Genomic DNA, 15,189 nt, shown 5'->3' on the forward strand with positions numbered 1-15,189 from the left:
CCTGCTTTTTCGTCTTCCCGCAAGGATAGTTTGCCTTACATCCAAATTAGTAATATTGTATATCAGTTTAGATGCCAGTGCGATGCTGGTTATGTTGGGCGAACATCCCTGCACCTTTTGACTCGTATAAACCAGCATGTTCCATCGAAGATCAGACAAGGGAGGATGGGGTCTGGTGGTCTCCCTCCTTCTGCAGCCTTGGACTCTGCTATTGGCCAGCATTTGGTTAACAACCCGTGCTGTGCCGATAGATATAAAATAGATTGGTTCGAGGTGCTACATAGAAAATCCAAAAACCATTTAAAGATTTTGGAGGCCGTCTCTATTGCGGTGCGTCAACCTTCCTTGTGCCGGCAAAAAGAAACATCAAACGCATTGTTTCTCTTTGGGGAAATTTGAATTTTTTTTTCTCCCGCTTTTTTTTTTTTTTTTTTTTTTTTTTTTTCTCCATCATTGTGCCAATATTTTAATCATTTTTAAACGTAAATAAATTTAATTAGTGTCCCCGTACGTTTGGCACATTTAATAAGTTCCCCAATAGAACTCTTTATTTTCGTTACAGTATTATTTAGGTTGCTATCGATTTACTCCTGACGAGATGATAGACGAAAGAGCTCTCGAGAACCTTCCGCCAATTACTTGTTTTAAAAATATATATATATATATATATATATATACATATTTATATATGTATACATATTTATATATATATACACATATATATACATATTTATATATATACACATATTTATATATATATACACATATATATACATATTTATATATATACACATATATATATACACACACACACACACACATATATATTTATATGAATAAATGATTAATAAAACATGTTAAAAGACATTTTGAAAAAGAGTTAAAAACATTTAATTTTAAAAAAGGAAGCACAAGATAAGTGGATAGTCCTTAATCCGCGGAGTTTCGAAGAAATACTCTCCTTCTCATCACAGGGCAGGAATTAGCAAAATCCAGGATCGGATTTTGCATATAAAAGTATTTAATGAAACTACCAGTAAGTCACAGATCTTACTTGGTTAAAAAAAAGGGTGAGGTAAGGGGAATAGGAGGTAAAAGAAAAATGATAAAAAGATTTCACATGAATGGATAGTCCGGTGAAGGGTAAAAAATGCAAGAATGGTAAAATCCAAAACGGTCGAATTTAAAATTTCCAATCCAATGGGTAAATTCCAAATGGTCTAAAATGATCCAAAAGGCAGAGTTCCTCGGAAAAAAGCGCAAATGGAATGAATTCCAAATCATTAAAAGAAAAAGCACTGGAGAGAATATTTAAAACACGTCTGTCAAGGCTGGAGGAATCAAGTAATTTTTTTTTTTTTATATAATATATATATATATATATATATATATATATACACACCTCAATAAGGTAGAAAATGATGACACCACACTCTATAACAGGCATGACAGGAAAACAAATGAACACATAACTAAACAAATGGCAAAAACACAAGAGGATGACCTCCAATCTGTAGTGGAATGGGGACATAAATGGATGGTCGCATTCAATGCTGCCAAGACTAAACTGGTTTCCTTCAATAATGACAAGAAACCTACTCTGCCACCAATGGCAATTGCCAGTGATTCCCCGTCTGAGAGGACAGCTTTCAAACTGCTTGGCCTAATGTTCACAGGAAACATGAGTTGGAACACTTATATTGAAAACATTGCCAGGGCCGCTGCGAAAAAGGTAGGCTCTCTCTACCGTACTAGAAAACTACTGACACCTGAAAGTATCCTGTACCTCTATAGGCCACCATTCACCCATGTATGGAGTATTGTTGTCACATTTGGGCTGGTGCATCTGCTGCTAGTCTCTTGCTCCTAGACAAGGTTCAAAAGAGAGTCGCCACTCTGATAGGCCCTGAACTGGCATCTAAGCTTCAGCCTCTGTCCCATCGACAAAACGTTGCATCCCTCTGCCTGTTCTACAAGTATTTTAATGGTGAATGCTCTGACGAACTGCAGACACTTGTGCCCCCACCACGTAGACACCCTTGACAAACCCGACAGGCAGCTAAATCCCTCACAGTAGAGATCCCTAGATGTAAAAGATCTTTCTACTCCAATAGTTTCTTCCCCAGAACCGCTAGACTCTGGAATTCCATTCCAGGTCCCTGCTTCCCTAACTGTACTGACATGCAGAAGTTCAAGTGTAACGTGAACCGACATTTTGCTGCACAAATCCCAGCATAGTGCCGCAGCAGTTGCTGCCCCTGATAGTAGCCCCCTACATCAAAGTGGCAATGTGCCTTATTTGGAGTGAAAATGCAATAAAAAATAAATAAAAAATTTAAAAAAAATAGAATTTGAAGGAAACGATCGTAGAACATAGTTGTTAAAAGGGAGGTAATTTTTCGTTCATATTTAAACAAGATGGCAGCAATTTTTCAATTACTACCATGATTAAAGTTTTTTTTTTTAATAATTCAGTAATATTCAGATAATTCCGACTGTTTAATTTGGAAGCTACTATTGTAATTTATTAGAATTGACAAAAAAATCAGTTGAAACCATTGTTTTTTATCTGAAAACTCCATTTATCTACAAAATCTCGTCCCAATAGTGTAGAAGTGCCAAATGATTGGATATTATTAGCCCACAACACAATCAAAATGCATCTGACCCATTCATTAAGTGGTATTCAGAGATTAAACCACAGCTAACTACTATTTTTGAAAAACTAGTTTACTAAAAACAGAAGACCCTGGTGAGTGTGGAGTCTGGTTAAAAAATAGTCCCCTATTAAATGTATTTTGACACTTCTTTCTTAGATATTATTGCATATAACAGTAATATACAGTGAACTTGTTAGATATTTAATATTGGAATTTATTTCCTACAATAAATTTTTAACTTTTTCACTGACACTCTCATTATGTGGTCACCTTTTTGGAAATACAGGTTCGAATTCTCTTCAAGTCTCGTTTTTCATTTTTTAGTTTTCTTTGATTATTTTCGACACCATGGACTAAATTATCTCTTTATTTAATAGTATTAGCTATGCAAACATGAGTGTCAATCAAAAAGAAAACAGTTGCATGATAGATAATTTATTGTCAAAAATAAATTTCAGCATTATATCTATGTCCACCCCCTATATATATATTACTAGAAAAATACCTGTTCCAGTACAGGTCAAATTACTTTTCTGAATAGAACAGTTTTACACCACTTTTAATGTCCCTTTATGAAGATTAAAATCAACACGTAATGCTACTAAACCTTATGTCTAAAATTCTTGTCCCAATTTTGATCAGAACCCATTGCACGATTTTGATTCTAGAAAATGTGTAAAATTTAAGGGGCCTTAAGAAGATGAAAATTCAGGGAATCTTTCTTCATTAGTGTCTAACGATTATAAATCAAATTTATTGCAGATCTGACATATTTGCATTTTTAAATGGGAGGTGTGTCCATATGCTCCTTAAAACTCATTTAAAATATACTACCAAAGATAAACATTTGAGGAATATTTGCTACCTAATGTCTAATATTAGATTGGTGCAAAAAATAATGTCGTTTTTTGACATGAAGTTGAATGTCAAAAAGCAGCATTATTTTTGCACCAACCTAACACTTATTGTTACAATTTCATGAAAATCAGATATATCCGAATTTTCAGAAAGGCTTTCACTCCTTTTATTTTTTACCTCATCTACATAAAATTAAACTAGAAAAAATATTGTGGTGGCCAACTCAAAACCTGGTTCAGGATGGTGACCTGATTCTGCACCCTTATCTTTTCGGGATTCATCACTGGAACCAAAAATGGCGTGCATTCATAGTGGAAGCAGCCTTGGATCTCTGTGCTTGGTCAGCCAGTATTCAGGGCATTGTGAACTTGTTTGAAAGAGCTGGCCTAATCAACTTAGGATGAATGCCACAACCATAACCATAACTCAAGGGTTTTATCTAGAGGCCATCTAGGAACATTACTGAGGAATTATACTGAGACCAACCTATTTAAGAAAAATAGGTTGGTCTCAGTATAATTCCTCATTCAATGAGGTACTTATTTTATTCCAAACAAAAAGAAACATCTCTTTGATAGTAATGAGAGATATCACCCACCCACTTCTTTCCTTTGGCTGAGCATCTATCATCTGGAGAACTCACTTCTCGCATGTACCTGTAAAACATGCAGTTCAGCACATGTTTACATCGATATAGAATAGGTATTTGACCTTGATTAATGTCTATGCTCCAACTTTGAATTCCAGTGAACATAAAAAACTTGTGTACTATTTATCTCGCAAACAAATAATATTGAAGTTTCTCATGTTATCACTGGTAGCTTTAATATATAGGTAAGGAAGGATCAAGAAACCAGAGTTACGGAGTCAGATGGTAAAAGTCCGACTCCTTTAATATCTTACTCCAACTCCGGACTCCTTGACCCTATGTGAAAATCTATTTTGCAGATCCATATACCAGCCTCCCACATCTATTCAGCATGCATTTTATAATTACTTTTCATGTATATCATTTTCGACGTTTAACATTCACTTGCATGATAAATATGCTCACATATAAACTCAACCAGCTTTATAGAATAAGTTTAGATAACAAAGAGATAAAAAGTTTACAATTAAATTTTATTATGCTATCAGTTCAAAATAGAATACAATATTTAGGGATAGGGAAACCTCTTTAGGCCATGGCATTTCGAAGCCAAACGCTTCTCATCAGAAGAGGGGGATAAAGACATTATACAGAGAATATTTTAAAAGATAATATTGCCTTTATGGAATGAGGATCAAAGGTAAAACAGGAAAAAGCCATAAAGTGCTATAGTAGCATGGATTGCTTATTATTGAAATATCATATACATATATATACACATATACATATATATACACATACATATGCATACATATATATATACACATATACATATATATACATGTACATATATATATATATGATTGTTGAGCTGGATTAAATCCGACGATATGAAATAAAATGTCCTTCCACCTCCATTTTATTTCTTATATATATATATATATTCCTTTGTACCCTCTCCTCTCCCGAAAAACTCATCTGTTATTGCATTTGTCCATTCTCATAAATCTATCAAAATATTAGGAAAAAAATCAATCTATAAAAATGTCTTATTTGTAAACATAAAAAACAGGCTTTATTTATAATTATAGAATTGAAAGTTGCAAATAAGAATTTAATAATTTACTCTCAAAAACAAGATGGCTTCAGTGAGTTTCTCTTTCATTGCAGCCCTTTGGTCTGTCCTGATTAGCCTTAGCGCTGGAAACAAACGTTCAACACTCACTTGTGTTGGAGGAAGTGCTGCTGCCAACATTGCAGATTCTTTCACTATCGCAGGGTACTGCTTTATAGCTTCATGAACATTTAACTTAGACTTTCTATCTAGTTGTTCTATTTGCTGTAATGCAGCATGAAAGTCTAGCTTGAAACTTGCTAAGGCTTTATTCACTGAAGATAGCGTTTTAGCTGTTTCCTGTAGCTTACGCCGCTTTGACCTTGCTATATGATCTTCTTGATCCAAAAGCTTTTCAAAATCCTCTTCATCGCAGGTTCCCTCTAAGTCTGTGGTTGAAATAGTGTCTGGAAAACCATTTAAAAAAAATTTTTTTGTGGACTTAAGGAGTCGGAGTCGGAAAAAAATTCCAACTCCAACTCTTAGTACTTTTAGAAATCCGACTCCGACTCCGACTCCACAACCCTGCAAGAAACTTTAAATGTGCTAGGTAAGCACTAGAGCTCAAAACAGATTTTATGCAACCAGCTAAACCCGGTTTTTTTTTTATGATGATTACCAAATCTAATTTGCCAAAACCAATTTTAATGTTTCTAGTTTCCGTTTTCCATGAAACATTTCTTATTTTACTATAAGTTTAAGTGATGCATCCTATCCCACTGAAAACTTTGCAAATAATATATTTTTCTAAATTTTTTAGTCGCGTGTAAGTGACTCTATAAGTCACGCCGTCTGTTGGTTGGTCTGTCCGTAACACTTTTGTGCTTTGCCTTTTTGATAAGATCAAAGGTCTGTTGTTAATAGATGCTGTTCTTAGCTTTTTAAGCTTTTCTTGGCCTTTTGGCCAAGATCAAAGTGTAGTATCTTTTCCGGCAGATACTGCAAGCAAAGACCATATGTGGAGGCAAAGACCTTGGTCAATGTAGGGGCAACCCTTTATACCAATTGTCACTATCCAGCTTCCCTACTCCCTGGGGAGTTTGTCCCCATTTCCTCTTCACTCCTTACATTAAAATCGGCCTTGTGCCTAATTTGTGGGTGAGCAAATAAATACCCCCCTTTTCTTGGCCTTTTGGCCAATATCAAAGTGTAGTATCTGTTCTTACTACATGCTGTACTTATTGTAAGATAAAGTGGGGGATCACTGTATTAATTTAATGTAAAATGATCACCTACTTTACAACCAGTCAGTCTCAAAGCCATTCAAGTCATTCTCCAGATCATTCAAGTTGTTTTTGAAGGATTCCAGTTATTTTTTAAGCATTCAAGTCATTCTTAAGGTCATTCAATTTATCCTTAAGTTCATTAAAGTCATTCTAAGTCATTTACTTTTTATTTATTTAAGTCATTTCAGCCCATTTTTTGGTTATTTTAGTTTATCTTTAAGAATTTCATGTTAATCCTACATTCACGCATTCATTCATTACATGAGAGCATGCGACTAATGGCTATCGGCCTTGTTTTATGATAAGTGTAGTGTCTAATCGATACAAATGGTTTTTAAAAAAAAAGTGAGAAAACAAGAGAAGGGGCATTGCTGAAGTCTAAGTTTGAGAACGATTAACACCCATTTTCTGTTTTGAGAATTATCTTTTTTTTTTTCCAAATCCCAGTAAGCATGCTGTAGGCCTCTATAGCAGAAATGACTTGTTACTTTTGCAGATGAGTGCTGCTGGCCGGAAACTACTCATTTTTTTCAGTTCCCTTAAAAATGAAAACGAGTAATCGTTACCATTTCGTGGCTCATAAGTTGGTGATCATTTCATGTTAAATTCAAATGCACCTCTAAATTATAAAAAATTGTTTTTATGGTTCAAAGTAATTTTACCAACACGTTTTCCGGGCTTTTTACATGTTATGGCAAAAAATAAATGAAATAAAAAAGTATAATTTTTTTCTGGAAGGGAGTAAATTAGTTGGTTTTACTGCTATGAAACTGTAGTTTGATATTCATTGATTTGCATATAAATGAATTAGCTTCCCTAAAAAGACATTATAAAAAGACCGTTGGTGAGAGGACATGAGGTGGTTGGCAGCAAATAGAATAAGATGAATGTAAACTTGTGAGCATGCTGTCAGTTTTTTTTAATAAGATTACAGAAACTATATTTCTTCACTAATACTTGGTTTCAGTAGAAATAAGTAATATGTAGAAGCTTAGTTTAATTACATTAAAATAATGTGTAAACAGGCATTGAGATAATCAGACTTGACAAATCAAATCATAAAAAAAAGGTTATCCCAAAAGACTAGCAATGTATTTCACTTGTGAAATGGTAAAGGAAAAGGGCTAGATATAGGTAAATACAGAGGTTTCAAATTGATGGATGAGGTCCAGAAACTGATTGAGAGAATGAACAACAAATAAGAGGTCAGAAAAGCATAAGTGAAATGTAATTGGTTTTATGCTTGGCAAAGTACCTCTGGTGTTATATTTATCCTGAGATAGATGTAAGAGAAGTACCTTGGTAAGAAGAAAAACCTCTATCAGAGTGCCAAGAGAGTTTGTCTGATAGGCTTTTTGTAAAGTAATAGCAAATGAGTGGTGGTGAAGAAATGCTCAAAGTTCTGTTAGAATTAACTTGGAATTATGTTAGAATTAATTAACTTGTTCAGTTTAATATTTGGAATAATATTTGGAAGAATAGTATGAAAAGTAAAGATCTGAAAGTTAATGTGACAAAGATAAGTGGTTGCAGTGTTGGAAAGCTCCCCAAAAGGGAAGTTTCTAGCTCATTTTGTAGAAAGGGAGTCTGATGCAATTCAATTTTTTGTGGTACCTGTAAGCATTAGGTATACAAGAATTGCAAAGGAATTACTAGTAGATTGAGAGAGAATAACCAATTTGTGTGCAAGATGTGTGAGACGATGGAGATGGATGAGAACTCAAATGTGTAAAATGTATAGCTAGATGGCGACGTTATTAAGGTTGTCCAGGCGTTTTGTTGCCTTGATGATGCCATTGGAACACAGGATGGGGCAGGTGCTGTTGTGAATGCACAAAATAGGAGTGGATGGAGTAAGTTGAGGGAACTTTGCTATTACTAGCCAGAAGAATGTTACCACTATCTACCAATGGAAAAGCATATCAGGCTTGTGTACACTGTGTTATGATATATGAAAGTTAATTGAGGATTGAGGACATGTGTTGCATAGAGAGAAATGGTATAAGAATGATACAATGGATGTGTAATGTGAGTCTAAAAGACAGGCTTAGATCTGATGACCTCAGAGGAAAATTAAATCTGGACAGTAAAGGGGAATAACTCTGAAACTGAAAATGAACCTGAGGGATAAATATAAACTTAGCCAGAGATTGGTTACTTTGAACGTCAATTTCTTAAAGATATCCAATACATGCCAGCATGTAAAACATACATTACTGCATATTATAGGATGATTAAACAACTAATTATGATCTACAACAATGACTCTGATGCTGACACAATATTCCAAAATATTTTTATGTTGAATTTGATGTAAAAACGTTTTCCTGTTATTTTTTATTGCATGTTATTCCCATTTCTCAAATTAACTGTTTCAACAGTGAAATTATCAAAATAATTTTCTTACAAAATTAATTCGCTACAGTACACTTTTAATATCAGAATAAATATAAATAAAATTTAAATATTTCCAACCAACACCAGGTTGGCATAATGTTTTTACAATGTATGTTATCATTTAAATCAGTTTAGTTTAGGCCTCTTGATTTCTTGGGGAACATAGGGCCATAAAGATGCTTCTCTAACAGACCCAGTTCTGGTTGTCCTCTTCAGTTTGGCCCATGTCATTCCGGCAGCTCTAGTCTCAGCCTCAGTGCTTCTTTTCCATGTCTGCCTCGGGCCACCAATTTTACACTTGCCTTGTAGGTTCCATTCAAGGGTCTTCTTGGCGATGTTGGATGCAGGCTTCTGCAAGGTGTGGGCAATTGTCTGAAGGGTTGTCGGCGCACTGGCCTCCTGGAGGCTCACGTTATGAACTCTATTAGGACCTTTCCCGGACCAAGAAGTCCACAGATAATGTTGTTGCGGTTTCTGTAACTTTCTTTTACGTAATTGGGGTGTTGGCCTTATTCTAACTTCCAACCTGGAGGACCAGTGAGTGCTCTTAGTCTGATCTCTACCCTTCAACCTGTCTGGCTTGGGTGACCCTACCAGGAGACAAATCTCCCACCAGCATAGCTATCCAGGTCATAGAGACATGCAATCCCCCTAACCACACCAAGGTTGCCCTCACTAGGGGGATTTTAATCAGTAATTGATATAAATGATTTTTGTAAGATCCACCATATATTTGTTTTATGTAACTTAGTAGAATTAGTATGAAATAGTTATAACATTAAAAGTGAATTTGTCTACAGGTGAAATAAAAATGACATTTTACTGTAAGGTTTTTCTGAACTGTTATTTAATATTAGTGAAGACTGATAGATAAAAAGAAGTTGATCCGATACCAACCTATTTGCAATTTTTTTTGTGTGCGTGTGTATACTCAGCATTTATACTCATTGGTGTGAACTGGTATATGACTAATCAACTTCCCCGAAAATCAGTGTTGTGTGAGAAGTTAGATGGGTTTACTTGTTGTACATAAAATAAAGACAAAAGATGATTTCTGAACCTTGTTGTTACAGCTGACTGCAAACCACAATGATCAACGATAAATTTCCCTTCACCACTACTATATATAATGATATATATATATATATATATATATAAATATTTTTTTGAAATCAGGTTTAGTATGTATATGGTTGATTTACTTATCTCTATATCTATAAAAGTGAAATTGTTTGTATGTCTGTGTATGTACATTTCTCTACCAAATTACTCTGTCAATTTTCAGTCTACAGACTCTAGATTTGACATAAGGGATATTGAGATTAAGGAAAAATATTTTTAATCGGTTTTCGGCCTGAAATTTTGCTGTCAAGGAGTCAAAGTTTAACGATTTGACCTTTGAAAACTCTATCAAACTCCTCTGCCAATTTTGGGTCTAAACACTTGAAATGTTACATAAAGTGTATTCAGACATAGGGCAAGCTTTTTAATCAGTTTTTGGGCGAAAATTTGGCTGCCAAGAGGTCAAAGTTGAAAGAGTTGACCTTTGCTAACTCTATCAAACTCCTCCGCCAATTTTGGGTCTAAACATTTGAAATTTTAGATGTAGGTTTCCTGGACATGAGTCAAACATTTTAATATGTATGTATACATATGCACATAAAGTTATGAACAGTACACAGGCCCGAGCAAAGTTGGGCTGAATTGCTAGTATTAGCATTACAAGTTGATTTTTTTCTTTTTAGATAATTCCTATTTTATCAACTTGCATAAAAAGAACTATGTAAAAGATGCTAAAAACCGTTTGAATTATGCAAATACCATCAGTAGTTCAAAAGTTATGAGAATTTTAAGTGCCAAAATTTATGCTTTTCCGTGGACATTTTTCTTTAGAAAAAGTCGGCTAAATTACGGACCTCAACATTTCAAGAAATTCACTAATTTCACCACTATTTATTTATTTTTCAATCTATTCTCATGAAACTTGGCACTCTTATGTAAAATTGTGTGCTCTTTCTCATTATGCAGTCAAATCTGATGTATCTCTTTACCATAAGCCATGAATTATAAATTAAGATGTACAAATTTCAATTTTTTTTTTTTTTAACTGGTGCATGGTATCATACAGTGGGTGTTTATTCAATGACAAAACTAAGTATTATAGTGATATTTAAGTATAGCTTTATGGAGAGAAGGCATTTTCCTGCCTCCTCACCAAAGGAGAGCTTAATCTGGGGTGTAGCTATTGAATGTCTAAATAGCATTAATGGCCGGTATTTACTACTCCCCTCAAAGAAAAAAAAAATTGAGTAGATATGAATTAATCTCAGAAATAAATCGAAGAAAAGTTTTCGCGTGGATTTTGGATTTCTGTAAAAGATGGAAATTCCCATAGTCGATCAGAAGTGCATTTTGGGACCAGTCCAATTTTCAATTTTATAAATTCTCCCTATCTAGCCCAAAATATACCCCTATTTTCTGAGATGCAACCATAAATTGTACTCTACATGAACCCTTGATGTAGCTTTCACAGTACTAGGATACCAGGAATCCTGATAAGCAACAACTATATATTCACCAGTTGATGGTAGTTTTTCAAACAAAGAAATAAAGCGGTAATTTTTTTTACCTTGTTTCCACCTGAACATTTAAAATGATTGCTTTTGTAGGTTTTAGGGTATGCTGAAAACGAATATCGCATTTGAATTTTCTGGAAATAAGTTGTTTTCCGGAGCAATGTCATTTTTTATGTTATCACTCGTGGGTATCTTGGTTTGCGCGAGTGCGCAAACGTAACCCCGAGAAACTATGCGCAAATGCACGTACTAAGATGGCCAGTGGCCATGGCGGCCCATGGCCACCAACAATGACATAAGAAATGACATTGCTTAATATCCGGAATACTACTTACTTGCAGAAAATTTAAATGCAATATTCGTTTTCAGCATACCCGAAAACCTTCGGAGGTAGTCATTTTAAAGAAAAATGTTAAGGTGGAAACAAGGTAAAAATTTACAAAATCACAATGAAATTCTTTATCGGACTATCAAATTATTAATATTATTATTATTTAGATATCCTCAGTTAAAAAAAAAAACAGAAAAAAACAAAACAGGTTTGTTTTACAGATTAAAAAAAATGGTCTTAACAATGAGTTAAAAATAAATTCAAGTTTCACAATATATTTTATTTGTACAGAATAGTTAATAAAACACCCTTCCTTCCCCATGTTAAGAATGGGTTTCTAAATGTTAGTATTTCAGCATGGTAACATAAGTGCACAAGTACCTTTTATTTGTTATATATTTTTTTTTGTTTTTTTTTTACCACTAAAAAATAATTCTACCTTAAGTACAAGTAGGAAAATACAATAACAGAAACGCATGTACTTAGTACATTTTGTTGTTTTCCAACGCTTTTAGTGCATGTGTACTAAAACGTTAAAAACAAAATAGTATTGTTTGGAAATTAAATTTGAAAAACTTGAAAATAATTTTTTTTCGTTTTGAAAGCAGAAAAAAAGTTTTTTTTTATTGTTCTTTAGTCAGCTGAGCTGAGCGCGTAGCGAGCCGTTTCCCCCAAGTGGATTTGAATTTCTAATAAAAAAAAAAAAAAAAACATTTTAAAGAAATTTTCGCACAATTAATAATTCTCAAATATTTACATATCATACATGAAAATAATTCTGAAACTATTATCTATATGAAAATGGATGATATATACGGATTTATCTTATCAATTTTGAAATATTCTTATTTCTTCGTTAACTTTGCTCGGTCGTATCTTTGCTTCCAGTGGTCGTAAAAATATAAATCAAAGTCCATTAGAGATGGACTTCTATGCTTATATAGCCTGTAAAATTTCAGCCATATCCAATCAAATTTGACCCTGCGCATATGTATCCAAACATAACGTATGAAATGTAAACATTGAAAAAAGTTTCCCTTTTTGCTGTTGTCATTTGTACCGATTCCCCCCCCCCCCCATTTTTAACTTGAAGCATAAAAACATTGAACGCATAAAAGAAAAATAAATTAACATCATTGGAATGATTATTCTATTCTCTTTTCCGCAATGTAATTCTTTTAAAAATTGACCCAAAAATAAAAAAAGATATGACTTGTTGAACCACATTAGGTATGTAATATTGCCGATGTCCATAGAAATACAGCATATGCTTGTAATGCTACTAGTATTGAAGAAAATAAAGATTCATATTCTCTCCAATCTTAAATGTTTTATTAATATGCACTTGAATTTACTAAAATTATTTTACTCATAGTTTGTATAAATAGTAATGTAGTCAAATGTATATTACATCATTGTTGTTTTCAACAATTTGTTTATATATGGTTGTATCTCCAATAGACTGAGCACATTTAAATTAATATTTACTGTCTAATGGCAACACTGGGCAATATTTTTTTATTTATTTTATTGTCACATGAGACAAATTCACACATTTTAGATTTCTTTTTGTTAGTTGTCTCGTCTTCAAAATATCTTATTTTTATTGAAAACTAAAATCATTTTATTTTATAAGCATAAACAATATCTATTTATTTCCTCCCACCTCCTCCCAGAATTTGTTAAAACAAAAGATTAATGGCAGAACTGGATGCAGTGTTTTTATGTGAAGTCTTGTCATTCCTGAACCTTTTTCACACATGTGCGAGGGATACAAACCAAGAACCTATCACTATGTCGACAGAGACAAAAAATTGACCAACTGCAAACCTATGCAGAGAGGTACCCCCCCCCCCGCCTCGAAAATGGGATTACCTGTTGGCTGTGCATGGCAACCTGTGATGCCATAGGTGGGATCCTTGTGCCTAGACATTCATCCAATCCTGTCTTTAGCTAGACAGGAGGTTTCCAAGTCTCAATCTGATTAATCAGATGGCCATGGTGTACTCTAGTATGAGTTAATCTTCAATCAGATTAATTAATCTGATTCTTCAAAAATCCAAACCTTATTTCTCCTATATATTTTTCTCCCCAAATAGATACTAGAAGACAATAGTTGAGAGTCAATTAAGAACAAAAAGATTACCAATGACAAATAGTAATATTTTTTTTTGGAGCAGTGTTTTCTTGAGTAATTCTTTCCTTTTGGTAGAATTCCTTTCTAAGAGTAATGCCCCCACAATCACTGCAAAATATCTTTCTGAGAGTGTATTCTGGTTAGTTAAGAGCCATATTTTTTTTTTTTTTTTACATGGGCGTCACCACTTATCAAGGCCCGAAGGCCACTCAGGGATGAGGGTTATTGCGTGTACAGTAATCAATGAGGTAGTATTGTAGTATTAGGCGGTTTTGATAGAGTGTCTTACTTATGGGGGCTGTTTGTCAGGATTTTGTTTATGTTGAACTTGAAGACGCCCAAGTTGTAGTCAGGAGGGAAACAGGCAAGCGGCAGAGAGTTCCAATGGCGTGCAGTTCTAAGAAAGAAGCTTTGCTCATGGAATCTACATTTGGATTTAGGCACAGATAAAGAGTAGGGAAAATTATTGACGGTAGTTTCAGCCAGACGGGTGTTTCTAGTGAAAGATTGGCGAGGGGGGGGGCGAGGAATTGGAGCTCAGATGAGCACCTGCCATGGAAATAGCGATAAAACAAAGACAGGCTTGCAACGTCTCTTCTGTGGGAGAGAGGTTGCAGGGAAGAGAAAAGGGCATCCCCCACTAAACAACAAAGTCTATTTTGTACTCTGTCAAGGCAGGAATAGACTGTTTTTAGCAGCTCCTGCCCAGATGTGGCAGCAGTACTCCATCCTTGGATGTACTTGGCTTTTATACAGATAGAGAATTGCATCAGTAGTGAGATATCTTCTGGAGTGGTAGAAGGATCCCACCATTTTCCCAGCGTCCCTGGCAACAGATTTGATGTATATATTCCATTTCAGATCAGGAGTAAAGGTCAAACCCAGAAGCTTGTCAAAACATGGAGCCTCTCCAAGACGAGAGCCATCCATTTCAATTGATGCCAGATGGGGATCAGAGCGTTGATGATGTAAAGATAGAAGCTTGGTTTTAGATGCATTAAAAGTGACCAGCCACCTCTTCCCCCATTGTACCACGCGCTCAAGATCAGAGGAGAGAGAATTAGAGAGAAGTTTGTCATTTACGGCCTTTAATGTGTTGCCCTAGATGGTAATGTCATCAGCATGGGTGTCAACGAATGATTTAAGTATGTGTTTTGGGAGATCATTGATGTAGATCAGGCAGAGAGTTGGGCCCAGGATGGACCCCTGGGGGACTCCAGCATTAATTCTGCCCATCAACCACTACTCTTATGAACCTATCAGAGAGAAATGATTTAATGATTGAGAAAACATTTCAGTAA

The 15,189-nt window shown here is 34.6% G+C and overlaps 1 protein-coding gene and 1 pseudogene across 5 annotated transcripts in view; both read left to right on the forward strand.

Moving 5' to 3' along the window:
- LOC145288909 (putative nuclear hormone receptor HR3) overlaps positions 1-15,189 on the forward strand; it is a 938,903-nt gene that overhangs the window by 439,474 nt on the left and 484,240 nt on the right. The window lies entirely within an intron of this gene.
- On the forward strand, positions 6,338-6,458 carry LOC145243441 (U2 spliceosomal RNA; annotated as a pseudogene).

This window comes from Euprymna scolopes, chromosome 2 (assembly GCF_053919585.1).
Source record: "Euprymna scolopes isolate OS-2025 chromosome 2, ASM5391958v1, whole genome shotgun sequence".
Taxonomy (NCBI): domain Eukaryota; kingdom Metazoa; phylum Mollusca; class Cephalopoda; order Sepiida; family Sepiolidae; genus Euprymna; species Euprymna scolopes.